Below are 20,758 nucleotides of genomic sequence, written 5' to 3' on the forward strand. Positions count from 1 at the left end.
TTGACTACAGGGAGATTTACCCAGCCACTTGAGAAAGAAAGAATGAGGGAAGAAGAGTTGTCATTCAGAGCTGGCCAGAAAGTCATTCCTCTTCAATGTTGGTGCAAGCTATGAGGTATCTGGCAGTTAGGCTAATATTGTAAAAAAAAAAAAACCTTTCAATCTATCCATGACTACATGACAGGTACTTGGTGGACCCTGCAGAGTTCTGGGCCAACATGGAAAATATGATTTTGATACAAGAAAATATTAAAAATAGGTATTAATAATTGATTGCCTTGATTATGAAGCAAGTTCACTAAGTCTTCTGGACACTACCTAATTTTCCATAATATTTCTCCTTGATAGTTTAGGCAGGTAGAGTAGAAGAAAAATATAGCAAAAATGAACAAGCTCAATGAAGCCAGTACCTAGTATCTAGTTCATGATCACATCAAAGGAACTCAATGGTTACTGATGGAAGGAAAGAGCAAATGAAATAATAATCTATTTGATGGAGGTGCTTCCTATTTCAACCAACTGAGGAAGACTGTCTAACAATTGAGAGATTTCAGTTTTGGTATGCTTCAGCCATATTGCTCTTTCTTTCTGGAAATTATTAGACAGTAGGTTCATTTTCTTCTGTTTTGAAAAAATAAAACCAGTTCTCAGGAGAAATTTGTCTTCCTTTTTGATCTACCTGAAGGCATACGTCCTATTCATCTGCATAAAGATAACAAGTTAATTTGAATATACATTAGAAAAAAGAGATAAGGATAAGCCCTCTACTCTTATCTCCAATTCACCCCTAGGGTCTGGGTACAACGAAGGAAGGGTCAGGTGTCCTGTCATAGACTAATCAAAGTTCTATTCAAGTCTAATAAACTCAACCATTATGAAGCTGCTGTAGATTCTTTATCACCATTTTAAGGTTCAAACAAACATCCTGAGCTTCCAAAGACATTTAGAACAGCTTGAGGGAGAAAGAACCACCAGACTGCTGTGTAGAGAAAACTCCAGCTTCCCTCTCCATGTTGTCCCTAAGGGGTCATGACTGAGAACAACAATATTCTCTTCTACTGCCTTGGAAGACTGGACTCTAATTTGTGAGAAATACGGTACATAGACATGGGTCATTACTTAAGACTCTACAGAAATAGGTAGGTGCATAGCTTAACCAACTCAAATTCCCATCATTCGCAAACATTCATTTGTACTCTTCTCCCAAAAAGGATTTGAGTTTGCTTTTATGTCCTCATTGGTAACTACAGTATTGTTTGTTTGCTTATTAATTTGCTTTATGATCCAATAATTTCTAGTTAATTTCTAAGGGCAACTGCCAGGTCAAAGGTGAAAAATAAAGTCAGAATCTTTAGCATGCACAAGATGAAGTTATGAGATGGGGTGTGAAAAAAAAATCAAGAGAAAACAGGCAGATGTTCTATAGAGAAAATGGAACAGATGATAGAGTTAAGAAACTGAGATCAGGCAAGCCCTGAGATGAAGAAAAAGAATCTTTCTACAGGGCATGACTTTCTCACTGTAATTCATTTTTTTAAATTCCCCTGAATCCCTTTAATCAACGCTCTTTTCATTCAGAGTCTCAGTGAGTCTGTGTTCCTAAACCAAGAAGATCCCTGTTCATTACACCTTTTAGTGTAACCCCATTGTAGGTGAGTGTATCAGGAAGAGCCCCAACCAAACAGATGGCACACTCAACTTGAAGATTTACAAAGGTGTGGGCAGGATTAGTAGAGCCACAGGGGATGGTGCAGAAACCCAAGGTTACTAACTGCAGAGCACTTACCACACCTGTGCCCAAAAGAGCAGAGTGAGGGAACAGTTACTGGAACTCAGAGGAGAGACCTACACAGGGAGGGAGTCGGGAATATATCCTGACCTCACTTCCCTGCCTCCAGTGTCCGACAAGGCTCCCCAGTGACTGAGCCCAACCTGAAGCCAGAGTGCAAGAAAGCCTATCAATGTTACATAGACAGCTCACTGTCCCAGGGTGGGGGAGTCTGCTTCATTTGCATTCATACATTTCTGACTGCAACTTCCTAACAAAGCAGTGAAATCTCCTGCACTCACAGGGGAGAAAGTATTTTCTTTCTGAAAGGTGAGGTAACAGGCCCTGCCTAATCAAACCCAAATATACCCGACTTCCTACAGCGTCCACCTGGCTGAGGAAGGCAGGGGCAGCATCTCGGGTGAGTCAGCCTGGAGGGAGAAGCCTTACCAACAAAGGGAGCAGTGGGCAGTAATGAGAAGTGGCAGCCAAGTGTGAAAGTCTGCCACTGGCCAGCGGCAACTGCAAACAAGACCAAAAATAGCTCAGGCAGAACCCCAGCTTCAGGACAGACATAGAAACAGTGCTATTACCAAGAGGCTTCCTTTTAAGCTATTGAGAGAACTTATAGAGTGATATTGTTGGTTATTTTTATTCCCAGCTTCCATTCCCAAAGGAACCCTGAGCCATGATACCCTTCAGTGTTTCTGGAGAAAATGAGACTATTCTGGTAGGGCTGAGAAAGCAACACGAAGGGACAGAGGCAGATCACATCTTACAAGGACCAGGTTCCAGGACAAATCTACATGTGAAACATGAAGAGGAAATGTTGTCTCACTCTCAAAACTACTTTTAGTTATTTTGTGGCGAATAAAAGTATCTCTTTTTCAATTTATCACTGAGTCTTTGTGAAGTAAAGCAGTTTTCATATTGATTCTGTGAAACCCAGTGTGGCTGCCTAATAAATGAATGTCCTAAGGAATAAATGCATTTTCTTCACTATCTCTACCAATCTCTCAGAAATGCTCCTTTAAAATCATGAAAAATTCCATTAAATATTGATATGTGTGCTATTTTCATCACAAAAGAAATATTATAAGCCTCAAACATGGTTACCGATTCAAGAGCGTGAATTCTGAATCAATGTAATTCAATAGACTGGTACTGCGTTTCTTCTATGTGGTAGATACTCAGAATACTAAAATGCATTTTAAATGGCCTGGTCTTCAAGAAAATGGATGCCTAAACAAAAGATTATAGTATAGTATAATAAGTAAAATAAGATTTTATATTTTATAAAAAGTAAGGTCACTGCAAAAGACAGGGAATGAGACTTTTGTGGGCAAAAAGGCTTCCTAGAGTAAATGGCATATGAACTTGGCTTTACAGACGAATAGGAGTTAGGAGGTGGTGGCTAAGTGTGAATGGGCATTCCAAGCAAAGGGAACAGTGTGCGAGGGCAAAGAGGCCTGAACAAGCAAGTTGTGTTCTAGGAGCAAGTTGTGTCTTAGAAACTAGAAGCGAGTTGGCACTGCTGAAGCATAACACGCTCGGAGGGAGAAGTGTGGAGAGGAAGGCTGACGCCAGGTGACACCAGGCAGTCAACAGAGTGTGATGGGCAGGGGTGTGTTCCAAGTAATCTAACGGGCATGCAGCAGTTTGAAAGTAGTTTTTCTTCTGCTTTTGTTTTAATAATTAAATGAGAGTGTCTATCCCTATAAAAGTCTTATCTCATTCAGTTCCATTCTGATGTGAATTCTGGAGTGGGAGGGAAAGAGGCATTAACTCCATTGAGCATCACCCATGTACCCCCAGGGGAGTATGTCATTCAAGTGAACACTGCCTTTGGCAAAGAAAGAAGTGCTGCTACAGGCCGACAGAAAGACAACAAAGGGATTGAAGCTGGAGTGTGAGACGGTCCCATTTGCATTTAGCAAGGTCCGCCTGACAGCTTTGTGAAGAGTGGTTTGTGTTGGATGGTGGGAGGCATAACGTATTCGTTTCCTAAGGCTGCTATAACAAATACCACACACTGGTGGCTTAAAACAACAGAAATTCATTTTCTCAAAGTTCTGGAGGCGAAAAGTCCAAAATCAAGGCGTCAGCAGGGCCACAGGCCCTTGAGGCTCTCTGGGAGAATCTTTCCTTGCCTCTTCCAGCCGCAGGTGGCTGTCGTGCCTCTGTCTGCCCATCTCCTGCTCTTCTGTACATTTGTCTTTCCTCTTTTGTCTCTTGTAAGGGCACTTGTTATTGCATTTAGGATCCACCTGGGAAATCCAGGATGATCTTATCTCAAGATTAGTAACTTAATTACACCTGCAAGGACTCTTTTTCCAAATAAGATAACATTCATAGTTACCAAGGATTTAGACATAGCCATATCCTTTGGGGAGTCATCATTCAACCCACTGCACAGAAAATTCATATTTCTCAGCCTACGGTCAGCAGACCAGCTGCATTAGGACTTCCTGGAATGCTGCACTCTGTCATTTGTACACTGTTACCCTGGAGATACAGACCTAGCTGGGAGATGCCAGGGAGCATGAGGATGACCTTGTGATACGGGTGTGGGAACTAGAACTGGAGTGGTTAAGACTAAGTGGTGAGCTGAAGTGGAGGTGAGGAGGATGGAAGTGAACAGAATGACTCCCAGATGTCCTCATGGGGCCCCTGAAAGATGGAAATAGAGGGAAAGAAAATAGAATCCCAGAAGTCTCCAGGCTTAGACGGATTAGGGAGAGCATTTTGTCCAGTCCTTACGTGTAATTCAGAATCTCCCTTTTTTGCTATCCTTAACAAAGGATCATGCAGCTTCTAGTTAAACCATTTACTTTGCAGTGTCTGGTTTCACTGTTGTCTGTTTCCTTCACTAGCTTGTAAACTAAATGAGGGGAAAGGCCATGTTTGTTGGGTTCCCTGTTGTTTCCCCAGCACCTAAAGGAATGTCTGATATATCAAAAGTGCTCAATATATATTTTTGAATGAGTAGATGAATATTTGAATAAGCAACTCCAGTGACAGGAAGATGTGACTACTCACTAAGAATTAGAGTGATCAAGAGTTATTACAATGGTTACTCTTCCATTTGGGGCAGCTGTAACTGTAAATTCCTCTTTATACAGTCACTTACTTTGTTCCCTAGATTGAATCTAAGTCTTCTTCTACATGAAAATTTCTTTCAAATACTTTGAAGAGAACTATTGTGTCTCCTGAGCCTCTTCCTCCCACACTAAATATTTTCATTTTCTTTAACCACATGGCCTGTTTCAGGCCTGTTTAGAACTCCTCCATGGTTCTAGTTGCTCACTTTTCATTCAGTCAACAACTACTTCTGAGTGTCCACTGCATGCTCTGCTCCAGGGCTATGCATTCGGTAGGTAACACAACAGCCATGCACTCACCTTCCAGTTTGTCAGTGTTCTCTCTGAAATTACTAAAGATGGCAATCCCCGGAACTAAGAGCAGCAGACACCCCTTCCTTTGTACTGGGTATGAGCTTTTTACTATTATATCTAAATAAGAAGTTATTATTTTCTTTTACTTGTTTTTTTATAGTACTGGACATGGTGTTTCTTATTGTTTGTACAACCATGGGCCATGCATTAAGTTGATTTCTCTCTTTGGTACAAGAATGTCTTAGTCTGCTTGGGCTGCGGTAATAAAATACTATAGACTGGGTGACTTAAACAACAGAAATTTATTTCTCATAGTTTTGGAGGCTGTGAAGTTTGAGATCCGGGTGTCAGCATGCCAGCATGGTTGGGTTCTGGGGAGGGCCCACTTCTTGATCTACACACGGCCACCTTCTTCTACATCCTCACATGACAGAGGCAAAGATCACCTCTCTTGTGTCTAGTCTTATAATGGCATTAATCCCATTCATAAGGGCTCTTCCCTCCTGACCTAATTACCTCCCAAAGGCCCCACCTCCAAATATCATCACATTGGATATTAGAACTTCAACATATAAATTTGGGGGGACCCAAACATTCAATCCATAGCACTGAGCATAGATTAAATTTGAAATATACTCAACACAACCACCTACTGCCTTCCATCCCTTATACACAAAATACATAATTACACTCTATGCTACCATAGTGCAATGAACAGAAATGAACCTCAGCAATCCAGAGAGGCTGGATAGCTTTTCAAACATCTGTGAGAAACAGATGCTCTGTCAAGCCAGGGAGAGGAACCAGTTTCTTGGGGGTTCAGGTTACATCTTGTGTTCAGTGAAGCACGTAAGAATCATTTGCATAGTGGAGCCGTATTTGATTGTTTTCTCTCTTATTTTTTTATAGTTTTATGTGGGTTTTCCCTCCTATTTTTATAATAATTAAATAAACCTACAATAAAGCAAAACGAATTCAACCAAACTAATGGGAATTTTCTTTCATTGCAAAATGCTGTTTAACTGATTTGTTCACAGATGTTCTTAAGCTTCAGAAAAGGTATTCTTCTTTAAGGAAACACAGATGTGTGACTTAAAACTCTGTATTTGTGACATTTCAATATTAGTCTCCTCATTTTTTACTAATGAAATTGTAAGACAACAAAATCTACTTGTCCTACAGCAATTTGGCTACATTTCAAAAACTTTTTCATAAAATGAAATGATACATTCTGCAAATCCAATTGCAGGGGAATTAAATGGGCTTACTGAAGACTCATCACATTTACAATAGTGATAGAAAATGAAGAAATAAACTATAGGAAAATAATGCCAGGAAATGGACAGTAGAAAGAAGTTCTAAGGATTGTCTACCCGCCTCTGCTATACTCTTATAAGGCATTCAGTTTGTCAATTATAGCCAGTACGCAATGTTAGAAAGCAGGCAAGGATACCCAGAGAGATTTAGTGGAAGGTTACTGTACTGTAGGCATATTAGACGTACACAGGCAAAACTGGTCAAAACTTTTTGGTTGTTGTAATTTGCCCACATTTTCAACTTTAAATAAAAACATCTACACATTCATGTCACTTGGCTCTTTAACTGTTTCAGTTCCACAAATACCATTGGATTGTCCGTTCCCCAGGGCCAAGCCTAATGCCAGGTACATAGGAAGTACTGAATATTTGTAGAATGAATGAACGAAGTGAATTAATGTACAAAATTCCACACCTCCTGCTTTTCCTAATAGGATTGTATAGGTCATTAAATCCTTCTGAGTTGTAATACCAATATTCAAGGTACAAGCATTTGACTCACCCACTCGAGAGCTATCCTTCATATTATACTGGTAACAAAACACTGGATGATTAGATCATAATTCTTCCCTGCTGAAGACGCTAGCGTGTAATTAGCATTTAGCTAAAAGATTTACTCGTGCATCTTTATAAAGACGTGCATATTTACGTTTTTCTGTTGGTCTAGAATTTAATCTTATTTATAAATGGCTTCCAAACTAGATTGTGACCCTGATTAATTGGATAATTCAAGCATTTTTAACTGATGTCAATTATTGCATGTGGTTTGGAAACCTGGTAAACCTGGTGCTTCTCTTTGATAGCCCCAGTCACGTCTCGCACACACATCTCGTCCAAGCCAAACAGATTGCAGCAAAGGTACGTTTGTACATGCATGGGTGTACGTGTATGTATACATTTATACATATATGTATGTGTGTATGTGTATGTGAAGGCATTTGTTTGCTTATTTTAACAACACAATATTAATCTCTGCCTGTCAGTCCTAGAGAATTTTTGCACATTCACTGCTTACATAAGCAACTAAATGATCATAGGAAGTCACCCTGACTATATAGAAGAGACCCTATTGCACCTTGAAATAACAGCCTTAAAATTTTCTCAGTAACTGCCAGCATGCTGAGGGATTGCCAGAGTAGGATTACCTTAGATCAGTTCTTGCCATTGAGCAATGCATTTACAAATACAGGAGCAAAGAAATGATGTCACAAAGACAAAAACTCTGCACGTAAAAACCAGCTTAAAGCAGATAAGCATACTCTGGCTGGGATACAGAGCTCTCAAACCTCTTAAAATAATTAAACCTTGTTCTGAAACACACTATACCAGATGTGAACTGCCCAAACTTGTTTCTGAACAGATCCATTTTTTGTCCGTAGAGTTTAATTCACTAACTCATGTTCATACAATTTAACTCGTGGATCATTAAACTACTTCAGGTCGTAGCCCTTCATTGATCTGAGAGTCTATACCTTATCATGAAGTCTGTTGTTCTTTGTCTTCCATTTCAAAATGAGAGAAGACTGACTATTTCTGCCAATGATTATTGGATTACCCTATTTAACTAAAAACAGATCCCTCGCCTCCCATACATATACACAAAAATTACCCAAGGCTTTCCTAAATTGAATGGTTAGATCAATTGCTCTGAGGTCGACGAGAGCCACATATTGGCTAGGTAGCAGGAAAATGAAATTGGGGTTTTATCTCTAGTGAAGGAAGCATAGGAATAGGAGCCAGAAGATTTACATTCTAATCTTGGCTGAGCCTCCACAGCAGTATGGTTTGGTCAAAGAAGGTCACCACTCCAAGCGCTCATTAAACCCTCACAACACACTGAGGTAGGTTTAGGTAGGCACTATTAGTATCCCCTTTTACAGGGGAAAGGATTTAGATACTTTTCCAGGGACAAGTGGTAGATTAGGAGCAGAGTCAGTATTTTCCCTTAAACAGATTGATTATTCTCCTGCTGCTGTGATCATGTATGTTAAAGGACTTTAGAAAACATATAGAATGAGTATTCTCACATAGGAGGGAAGCTCAGTAACTATATTCATATGCTAAAAATTGGAATGTGGGTGGAAGAAATAGATAACTAATGGTGATGGCTGTTGACGATTACAGGGGTGATTTTCAGGGGTGGCAAATGTTAGCTAAGTACGGTAGCTAAGTTAAACATAGTCTTACCATATAATTCAGCAATTGTACTCCTAGGTATTTACCCAACTGATCTGAGGATTTATGTTCACACAAAAACTTGCATATGAATGTTTATGGCAGCTTTATTTACCTTCACCAAAAATTGGAAGCAACCAAAATGTCCTTCAACAAGTGAATGGATAAAGTTTGGTACATCCATGCAATGGAATATTATTCAGAGAAAAAAGAAATGAGCTATCAAGTCACAAAAAACATGGATGAATCTTAAAAGCATAGCCCTAAGTAAAAGGAGCCAGTCTAAAACACTGTATACTGTTTTGTTCCAATTATATGACATTTTGGAAAAGACAGAACTATAAAGACAGTAATAAGATCAGTAATTTCCAGGGGCTCAGGGAGAGGCACAGAAGAGTTAAATAGATTAAGCACAGGCAATTTCTTAGGGTGATGAAACTATTCTGTATGATACTGCAATTGTGGATACGTGACACTATGCACGTGTCAAAACCTACAGAACTTTACAGCACAAAGAGTGAACTTTAATGCATGCAGAGTTAATGTCGAGGGATCCTGGGATGGAATGCAGGAAGTAGCAGATAAAATCTAACTATTTAAAAATATATATGAAACAGCTTTGCTGAAAGAGGTAGGGGGGAAAGTGTTGCTTAAATAATTTTAGAAATGGGTAAGTCTATATGACTAAAGGCAAAAGAAAATGTACATCAAACTGTACTCTATTTGAATAGTTTTCCATGGAGTTTCAGGTTAACAATCCTGACACTGCTATACGTGTATACTGGAACTGAAAAACTAAGTAAATGGATGGTGGATGGGGGGAGTCAGATTTCTCACTGTTGGAGCGGGAGTACACAGATTAGCTTTTTTTTTTTTTTTTTTTTAAACAGAAGTGTGACCATTTCTTTATTAAATTATACAGAAAGGGGAGAGGGGCAGCTGTGGGGCTCAGCCCCAACCCTGGCCCCACCCTGGCCTGGAGCTGTCTGACAGAAGGGGATCTGAGGGAGACCCAGGAATCAGGTAGGTAAGGATGGGCAGAACAGGAGGCTGGGTAGCAGAGGTTAGGAAAGAGAGGCTATGGGGGGAGTAGGGGTGGGGAGGGAGGGAGGAAGAGAGCAAGGAAAGGGACAGGGGCTGGAATGGTCTATGTGGTAATGGATTAGATTTGGAGCTATCAGTATAAACTCAGGCTTAGCTTAACATAAATTCATATGATTACACATAAACATATTTATAAATATGTGTATATATAGGGGTTGGTATAGACAAATATATTTCCTTGTTCTGCTGGCTGAAAGAAACTAGAATGACACCCTACGAGTGCCCAGATCTTGGTTTCTAATACCATTCTCCAATAAAAGGAACCAAGGCTCCTTGGAGAAATGGCTGACTCTAGAACTAGGTCAGAAAATATACAAGATAGTCTGGAAGCATCTTATAGTGCCCAAATTTAAGAAAGTATCAACACACACACACATACACATACACACACACATACACACCCTGATAAGGGATGTCAAAGGAATAGAAGAATCAACTGAAAGAACTCCCAATGAACAAACTTGGGACAATTGGAAAAATAAAATAAATAACGTAGTATTGGACAATAAGCCCAAGTAAACACCTATGAGTCCCTATTGATATAAATAAATGATTGCATAAATTAATAAATGGGCGTGAAGAGACAAAGCTCCCTTGCAGAAGAATTCCAAATAATTTATGTAGATACTCAACTCTCAAGGAGGTATCTCCCCAATACTTTAGTGTGGGCTGTGCATAGTGACTTCATTAGAAAGAGTACAGTATGGAAAGGGTTAAACTTTACAGTGGAGAAACATGACAAACTGCTTCAGCCCAGTGATCAAGGTCAGCATCAACAGTAATAGATCATTTTGATAGAACAGACACTTGCTACAATGTGATGAAAATGGCACTTTGTCTTTGTGGTCTTCCTCCTTAAAAATCCCAAACCCTGTTTAGTCATGAGAAATACATCAGATGAATCCCAATTAAGGTGCATTCTACAAAATACTCAATGAGCACTCCTCAGAAACAAATTAAGACTGAGAAATTGTCACAGCGAACAGAAGCCTGAGGAGACAACTAAATGTAATCTGGTACCCTGGAAGAGATTCTATAATATGAAAAGAACGTTAGGGAAATACTAAGGAAATACGAGTAAAGTATAAACTTTAGTTAATAATAATATATTGATATTTGCTCATTAATTATAACAAATGCACCATACTAATATAGAATGTTAATATAGGAGAAACTGAGTATGGAGTATATGGGAATGCTCTATACTATTTTTGCAATTTTTACATAAATATAAAACTGCTATAAAATATGAATATATATATATATATATATATGATTCTTTTTTATTGGGGAAGGGGAACAGGACTTTATTGGGGAACAGCGTGTACTTCCAGGACTTTTATTTTTCCAAATCAAGTTGTTGTCCTTTCTGTCTTAGTTGTAGAGGGCGCAGCTCAGCTCCAGGTCCAGTTGCATTGCTAGTTGCAGGGGGCACAGCCCACCATCCCTTGTGGGAGTCGAACCAGCAACCTTGTGGTTGAGAGGACGTGCTCCAACCAACTGAGCCATCTGGGAGCTCAGTGGCAGCTCAGCTCAAGGTGCCGTGTACAATCTTAGTTGCAGGGAGCGCTGCCCACCATCCCTTGCGGGACTTGAGGAGTTGAACCGGCAGCCTTGTGGTTGAGAGCCCACTGGCTCATGTGGGAATCGAACTGGCAGCCTTCAGAGTTAGGAGCACAGAGCTCCAACCGCCTGAGCCACCAGGCCGGCCTGAGTGCATATTTTTTAAATAGGGCAGATTATGGTTTTACGTAAGAGATCACATACTGAAAGATACTGCTTCTCACCAACTCCACAATTACTGTTTCAATGGTTCACCTTTTTGATGTAATCAGACACAAGCAAGTAAAAAATTAATTTATTGCCTTGGATGTAATGATGATTTTAGTTACTTATACTCCTTTCTGATAGATATAGATATTGGGGGGAAAATTTTTTTATGCAGAAGTGTATTTACTGTATTGGTTAAATAAACAATAACCATTTCCAGATAGTTGCAAAGGGCAAGGAACTACATCTAGCTGTATAACCAGCCCTCCGCAGGATCATTACTATTAGAAGTTCAGTGCCTGGTTTGAGCATCCTTTTCTTAGAAATGGTTTATTAGATGAACCTAGGCTATGTATAGACTAGTCAGGGGCATCACTTCTTAAATTATACAAATGTCTAATCACTATGCTGTACACCTGAAATTAACGTAAAATAATACTGAATGTAAACCGTAATTGAAAAAATTTTAAAGGAGGGAAATGTGAAGGGCAATAAGTGGTTCAAATTTCCAGGTATAAAACAGTAAGTTCTGGGGATGTGTTGTACAGCATAGGGAATATAGTCAATACTATTGTGATAGCATGGTATGGGTTGCTGGACTTATCATGGTGATCACTTCTTTATATAAATGTTGAATAACTATAGTGTACACCTAAAACTAATATAATGTTGTATATTAGCTATATTTAATAAAAAACCTTTTTTTAAAAAAAAAAAGAAATATACCCAATAAAACATGCACACATGTTCACCCAAGAACATATACTAGAATGCTCCTAACAGCACTATTTGTAAAACTGGAAAATACCCAGTTGCAAAGCAACAGTAGAATAGATAAACAAATCTCGGTATATTCACACAATGGATTAATTTAAAGCAATAAAAATGATTAGCCTATAACTACAAATACAAAACAGCATAATCTGCGTGACTGCATTTATGCAAAGTACAAAAACCAGGCAAAATGAATCTCTGGTTTTAGAAATAGCTGTTGCACTTGGGTGTGTTGGGGACAGTAACTGGAAGAAAACGGGGATGAGGCTTCCTGGGCACTGGTGAATGATAAATGGGTGCAAGTTCTTCAGTGTGTTTGGCTCTGAAAATTATAGAGCTATACACTTAAGAAATACACACTTTATCATGTTATTATACTTTAATAAAAAGTTTTTTAATCCTCTCTTGATTCCCACTTCCCCATCCAGCGACCATCTTTCTCTCCTTCCGTTCAAAGCAAATGTTTTTGAAAGAATTGTCTTTGCTCACTGCCTCCAATGTCTGCATTCTCTCTTGAACCCACTCCAACAAGGCTTTTGCCCTAAACTCTGCTCATACTCCATCCTTCCAGCTGCACAGCCCCCAAACCTTCAAACGTTCCTAGACTCCTTTTTTCTTACACACTAGTACACCTAATCCATTAACCAGAACTGTTGGTTCCACCTTTGAAATATAGCCAGAATTTGCCCACTTCTTACCACCTCTGCTACTGCCTCAAACCACCATTCTCTCACCTCATTATCTCTCAATAGCCTCCTAAGTGCTTCTTCACTGCCCCACCCTCCCTCACCCCTGGCCTCTGCCTTTACTACCCTAGTTTATTTCCTACAAAGAGTGATCCTGATAAATAATAATTCAGATCATGTGCTTGCTTTGTCTGCTCAAAACCCTCCTAATGGTTTCTATCTCCGAATAAAAGGCAAATTTCAAACTATGATCTTTAAAACTCTGTATGATCTGACCTCACAGTAGCTCTCAAATATCATCATGCACGACTCCCCCGGTGGACTCTGGTTCAGACACACTGGGCTTTCTGTGGTTCTTTGGAGACTCCAGGTATTCCCGCCGACACTAGGCATTTGCACTCACTGTTCCCTCTTTCCAGAATGTTCTTCCCCGACATACATGATTTGCAATCTCATTCCCTTCAGGTCTTTACTCAAATGTCATCTTTTCTAAAGAGGACTTCTGTAGCCACCCTATCTAAAATTTCATACACACATCTTATGCATCTTCTCTGAATTACTTTTCCTCCTTGACATTTATCACTCTCGTGTGTGTTTGTTCATTTGTTGTTTGATTGTTTGTTTGGTTAGTTGGTTGGTTGTCTTTCTCCCCCACTAAATTGCAAGCTCTGTGAAGAAAGGAATTTCGATCCATTTTGCCCCTTTGTACTCCAAGCCCAAGGTACTGTTGTTCAGTTCAATGTCCATCTGCTTGGGACATTTCAATATTACCACCAACTAAATCACTCTTCTGGTATAACATCCCCTAAAAAAAGACTTTGTTTTTCTCCCACAGGAAAGATTTGTTTATTTTTATGATTCAACCAAATTTACTCCTAGTTTCTCCAGAACTATTTGTACCTCTCTCGGGATCCTGAGGCATTTACCCCTGGGTCATGAATATGGGAAGCTGAGCTCGAGTGCAGTTAACCTGATCCCACTGTCACGCGTGTCTGCTTGCTCATGGGATCTGCCTGCTTGCCCACTAGAAGGCTCCAGAGCTGGTTCCTCAGCGTGTCTTGTGACTGCAGCCTGACATGTCAAAGCCACGCGAATGCCATCTGTTCAGGTTACATAACAAGATCTGGAACGATTTTCAATGTAGGATTTGCTGCCCAAATAGAATCATTTGCAGAAAGGAGATTAAGTTTTCTTTGCCAGGAAAGGGGGAAATTACCAGAAAAGCTATCATTTCACCGAGTATAAATAAACTTTGCTCCAAAATACATAAATGAAGAAGACAAATTTGCTTCACTAATAGTCTCCTGCATTAAAAATAAACACAGGGCTATAGTTCAATTTTGTAAGTGCAAAATAAATTCTTAATTGGGAAAATGGAATTGCTAATTTAATAGATCTTAATTTTGTTTGAATCATTGGTCTGCCCTATAATGCTCCAGATAGAATTTGAGGTGGGGGCAAGGGCTGAGAGAGTGGTGGTTGCTAAAGATTTGACAAGCTTATTAGCATTATAGAGTCTCCTTTCATTATGGGAGAGAAAGACAAACTGAGCCACCACCAATGGGACAGAAGCCCTGACTTGTTTTTCTAACATCACCCCCTGTGACCCATGGTCACCTTATATGACCAAAGAAAACCATTTATGAAATGGCTTCCTGAAGTTAAGGATTTAAATTTCAGCTTTGTAGAGTAGATTTTCTCTCACTCAATTTATGCACCTAAACAAGGCTTCATTCCATGCCCTTCTTCTTACTGGCTCCCTAGTTTCATGAACTAAGGGTTTACATTAATCATCACTCATTTTTCCACATGGAACTAACACTATTGTTTTATCTGATTGCAAAAAACAGAGATTTTGTAATCTCTGATTGATTTTACTGGGAATTAAATCAGTCGATGAAAAAAAGTATAACAAAGGAAATGAAAACCACTATAACTTCCATTAGCTGGAGATTAAATGGTTAAGATGTTTTGTATATTCTTCTGTATTTTTTTGCATATGCACATTTCTTTTTTATAAAAGCTAATTCTATTGTACACACCAAAAATATTAGTTAGCTAACAAGATGACAATAAATTACATTTTTTAGTCTTGTATATTCAGAGAGGAATAGAGTCAGATAAGGAAGAAAGCAAAATAGACTCTAATGGAAATTAACCCAGATGAACTAAATAAACACTGGATGGATGGATGGATGGTTGGATGGATGGATGGATGGGTATTTTAGTGACTGTCATTAGGAAAGACTACTCTGAAAAAGCAGATTTGAGTAGAGGCCAGTGAGAGGCAGCTCTGTAAGGATCTGGGGAAAATCTACCCAGTGGAAGGGAATAATAAGTGTGAAGGTACTGAGGCAGGCATGAGCTCTTGGCAGAACAGTATGGAAGCCTCAGGAAGTGGCATAAAATGATTATGGGGGAGAGTGGCAGGAGATGATGGTGCAGAAGCAGGTTATCCCTTTTCCAGTTTTCTTTCAATCCTGATTGTCTCAAGAAAAAAAGTCTCCATTTGACGCAAGTGTATACTTAACACTCTTCTGACATTTGCTACTTTACCTTTTAACAAAAAGATGGCAGATTTGGGCATCACAGCCTTCTGAGGAGACAGTATTTAACTAAAATGTAACAATGTTGTTTGGTTTTTATTTTGTTTATTTTATTACTTCTATGAATGGTTTTCCATTCATAGAAGTAATAAAGTTTTCTTTTTAAATAAATATATTTAAATTTTAAATTAAACCAACTTAAAGAAAAAGATGACATAGCAAATGTATAACTGGTACATAATCAGAAGTGGCAAAAATCATAAAGGTGATTGGCAAATAACTAAAGTTGGGAAACATGGTTCAATCCCATTCCACCTGCACCTGAACTCCCTAAAGAACTATTCACATCCATCAAAGCCCTGTTTCTACTTCTGAGATGATTACTATGTAGTGAATCTAGGTATGAATTAATCTAGGTACACTAGTCAGTAATACTCCCACCCCAAGTAAAATTGCTGCTTTTTGAGAGCTTTAATTCAAAGATTCTCTTTGGAAGAACTGTCAGGTATCATGGCTAGTACAAAGGTTGGGTAAAAGGTTCTTTTCAGAACCAAATAGGTTAAGGAAGCAATTTCCCATTTATATTATCTAGAATTTTGTATTGTTTCCCCTCATTGTTTCTGGATTTATGGATAGTTTATTTTAAGATGTGATACTAAGTTATAAGAAGGTCTTTTTTTTTTTCTGATTGTATTTTTGTTTTTAATCAGTCTCGATGTGGCTTCTTCTTTATATCGTTAGTTATAGGACTTCTGTTCAGCTACTCTTCAGGTGGTTGTCCAGGTTGATTGTTCTATAATTTATTTGTAATTTTGATGTGATCGTGGGAGGAGGCGAGCACAGCATTTACCTACTCTGCCATCTTGACCAGAACTCCTCCCAAGAAGTTCTTTTTTAAAGGGAGTACTTTCACAAACAAAAAGATACATTTTGGGAAAAAGGGTTTGGAGGATGTGTCTATTAACTTTGCTGATGCAATTTGAATTCCTCAATATTGTATATTTGAATTTTTTTGTCTGAAATTCTTCCTAGTGAGATTTAAGCAAGAAGGTGGGTGGCGGTTGCTTGGTATTGTTGGCATCCTCTAGAAGGAGAAAATAAAGTGTCAACGTAGCTGTTCTAAACACGGGTGCAGGATGATTACTAGCAAGTTAAATGGTACACTACATACACCTAAGTGTAAATATGTGCCTATTTTTCAGTGGCTCCTAGAACAGTGAGTCTGAAAACGCTGTCCCTCCATTCAAGTGGGAGAAAGCCCCATTTGCCCTCAATTTTAAATCTTTAAAGAACTGTTGATATAATCTTAATAATCAGAGAAGAAATTAGCCACTCATTTAAATAACTGGTAGGATTTTTGAAATCCCTATGGCTAGACACATTAGATGAAGAACCACCCCCCAGCCCCGCAAAAAAAAAAAAAAAAAGAAAGAAAGCCCGGGACTAGAAATCAGAAGGCTCTAGATTCTAGTCTCAGCTCTGTCAATTACCCCAATGTCTATTAACCTCAGACAGCTTTCTTAGCTTCTCTGGGCTCAGTTTTTTTCAACCTTTAAATGAGAGGAATAGATTAAACAGATTCCCCTTAGGATAAAAATGCAATGCTTTTTCCAACAACAATAAATAGAAGAAAGTGAACAATATAGCCCTACATAAACAGGGTCTGGGTTAAAAGTGTAAAAGACTTTCTGAATAATCAAGCAAACAAATTATGGAAAATGACAAGCACAAAAGATATGCTTTTTAAAAAAGTCTAATCATTGGGACATGCTAAATTACATCAGGACATTGAAAAGCCATAAAAGGATTCAAGCAGACCAAAAGAAATCACATGAGATAAGAAGCCCTCACAGTTGTGATATAGCCTTAGGCCCACACAACGCCTTGGACCAGAAAAGGAACAAATTTGCCATATATTAAGTGACCTGCCTTTTCCATTTCTAAAACATGCATACCATCTGAGCCATTTTGACATGGCTCTAATGTCAGGTTACTCCTCAGCTGCAATCAATGCACAGCTGTTAGAAGGGAGCTGTGAAAGCTTCATTTCCGATGGGGAGGAGAGGGAACAACGGCCAGACTATGGAACCATTAGAAAGTATTTTCAGGGCCACACTTATATCATTTCATAATAATGTGCATGTCCTTTTCTGCTTGTATATTGTGTGGTCGATGAACAATTTCTAAATTAAACTACGGTGATTGCTCCCATTAAGTTTGTCGTGGCAAATTTTACTCTTTTCTACTCCTTTAGGCAGGACCTGTCATTGACCCAATACTCTGAACCAGATATATTCAACTGAGAGAGGAAAACACAAGCCACGAATAAAACAAAACTGTAAAGACCGCAGGGAGCCTTGGCCACATTTGTAGAAGACTAGCATAATGCCAGCTAGTCTGTCCAGATGTCTGGGAACGGATTAAATCGCTTTCAGAGGCTCATTTAAGGATCTACATGCCACTGAAAGCTTTAGTAATTGACACATTTAACGGACGAAAAGGCTGAGTTTACATATTTATTTTTAAATACTAATATGTCTTTGTACTTAGGTTACTACTTGCCAGTACATTTTAAATTAGATTCCTTTTAACTATTTTCAGCGCTGTTGTTTACTTAGAAGACAACTAGGTAATATAACAAACTGCCCTGGGTGGAGGTGAAATGTCGTAACTTACAGGAAGTAATTTCTCTTCCCAGTGGGTTATCAGGATATGGTGATGACTAGACTTGTTACTCAGATTATTTCTTAACAGCAACCTCAAAGGAAATTATGCTGAACTTGAAACCAGTTACCATTTGAAAGCCTGTGTGGGTTTCAACTCAACTTCTCAAAGACCACATTTCCTAGGGGTCAGAAATCAACATATACATATATAGAATTGCAGATATTATCTACCCCGGGGCTGGACTCTGAGGTCTAAACATGTCACAGGATAAGCTGAGAGGCTATTTATTTAAGAAAAATTAAGTAGGAGAGGGTAGAAAGAAGCAAAATCTCTCTGCTACAGAGGACATTGAATTTGCACTGAGGACATTCCAAAACATTCATCAAGCTTCCTGAAAAGAAAATAGGCAGAAATATAAATGTAGAGTCCAAGGGATACCTAAAGCCCAAGGGAGCAAATATTAGTGATTTTTGAGCTGAATACAAAAATTCCAAGAAACAGAAGGGAAAAAAAAATGTACCAAGTAGCATCCTTCCCACATCCAAATACACGAATACATATGAGTTATAATACCATGCAGGTTATGAACTTGCTACACAAAACCAACAAACATTTTGAACAGAATTGCTGGAGCAGTTGCAGATATCTTTGTTTGTTTGTTTGCTTGTTTGCGATGAGTCCATAACATCTCTGAAACACAAAGCTGAGCCATAAAAAGTACAATTGACCACATGTGTTAGTTTTCTTGAACCTTCTCACTATCAGAATTGGCCAATTTTAAGCCTTCCAAAGTGAGTAAAGAATGCATCATTCAGACAATAAAAATGTCCTTCCACCCTGTGCTGTAGCAATTAAACAACACGACATACTTTTTCAAAACATACAAAAATAAAACCAAAAAGTAAACAGGATTATGGAATTCCCTGACGCTGTGTTCAAGTATTTCAGCAGCAGCCTCTGTATTAGACTGGAACACTGCAACAGCTTAAATGTGCATTGTATTTAATTTTCCTTTTTTTCTACAGAAGAATACAGAAGTACATATTTTACAGTAATTAAGATGGCATTGCACACACTAAATAAACATGATGTCTGAACAGTATGCATAAAAGATTTCAGAATGACAAGGCAAGCAAATTACACATACAATACCTACACGTTCAGAAAGAACTGAATGCTCGGAAAGTACTAAATTACATGCAGATACTATGAAAAATTGATGAGGTCATAGTGTAGTTGGTAAAGGTGAGGCTTGGAGCTTTTTTTCACTTAAAATACTTTGGGCTCATTTGTGTGTGTAATGCATCAATCCTTCATGGAACAAAGAAAAGCCACAAATGTGAACAGAATAAAAGTCCTCTTCAAATGGAAGATACAAATCAGAATCTTTGTCTGAGGTTTGCTTCTGCCCCCATGTAGAGGTGACCTGGCACGCACTCAGCTAGACACAAGGTAACATAATACAGAAATGTTGTGACGAGGATCCACAGGTCTATACTGCCCTTGCTCTGCCCTACTCTGACTGTCACTCAGTAACAGGACTGATTTAAGTAAGCAGTTCAGCTAAATCAGTCAGGTTTGGTATCCCTCTTCTCCAAGGTCATATGATTGGACATGCTCATATACTCCTGGGGTGGGACGGCATAAGTGACTAATCTTGCTGAGTCATGCTAAACTCTTTGGGCATGTAGCATTAGTGCTTTAATTAAAGTGCCCTTAGGAGCATTTGGGAGCAATGACTCATCGTCTCCCTTCTTTGCTAGGTGTGTGTCAGGGACATCGAACAGAATTCCATATAGGATGTGATTAATATGAGTCAGTCTTGATTAGGTTGTTAAAAAAGGGAAATCTGCCCACTTAGATTTGACAAAGGAAAAGGTATTTTCCTAAATTTTCTGTACATGCAAAAGATCATACTGGGAGAAAACAAAGGGCAAGGCGATTTATGGATGTATTTCTCCATCCCAACCCCTAGGTGTAGGAAAGTAACAGAAATTACTGTCTTTGATAAGATTCTGCTGATGCCAGAGTATGACTTTCCAATCATCAAAAAGATGTCACACTTGTATAGACTTTTAGAATTTGCCAAACATTTTTACATAAATAATTTCATTAGTTAATCACAGCTTCCCATGAAGCATAGAATTGTTCTCTTTATATAAGTTGATTTAAAAAAAAAAAACTTTGAATACACTGTAATATGTGTACAAGTGATGTTCATTATACAAGTAATTTTCTTTGTCCTTTACAAGTGTATACAGTATAGGAAATCGTCCAGCCTCACAAATATACACCCTACCCTACCCCACTAATATACATCCTACCCACCCCCAAATTATACAGAAGAATGATTGCAAGAGAAAGTGGTTATTCAGAACTAACTTTAATTTCTCTAAAACAGGAAGCAGGCAAAACAGTAAGGGGAAAAGGGAAGCTAACTTCTTCCTCTTTCATTTTTTCTGGGGCTCTGATGCTGAGAAATGATGCAAAATATTTAACCCAATCACCATAAGAGAAAAGATAACTAAAACTATCAATGACAAGAGTTAAAGAAAGC

The sequence above is a fragment of the Rhinolophus sinicus genome, chromosome 3 (assembly GCF_057876585.1).
Source record: "Rhinolophus sinicus isolate RSI-liver-muscle chromosome 3, RSI-T2T, whole genome shotgun sequence".
Classification (NCBI taxonomy): domain Eukaryota; kingdom Metazoa; phylum Chordata; class Mammalia; order Chiroptera; family Rhinolophidae; genus Rhinolophus; species Rhinolophus sinicus.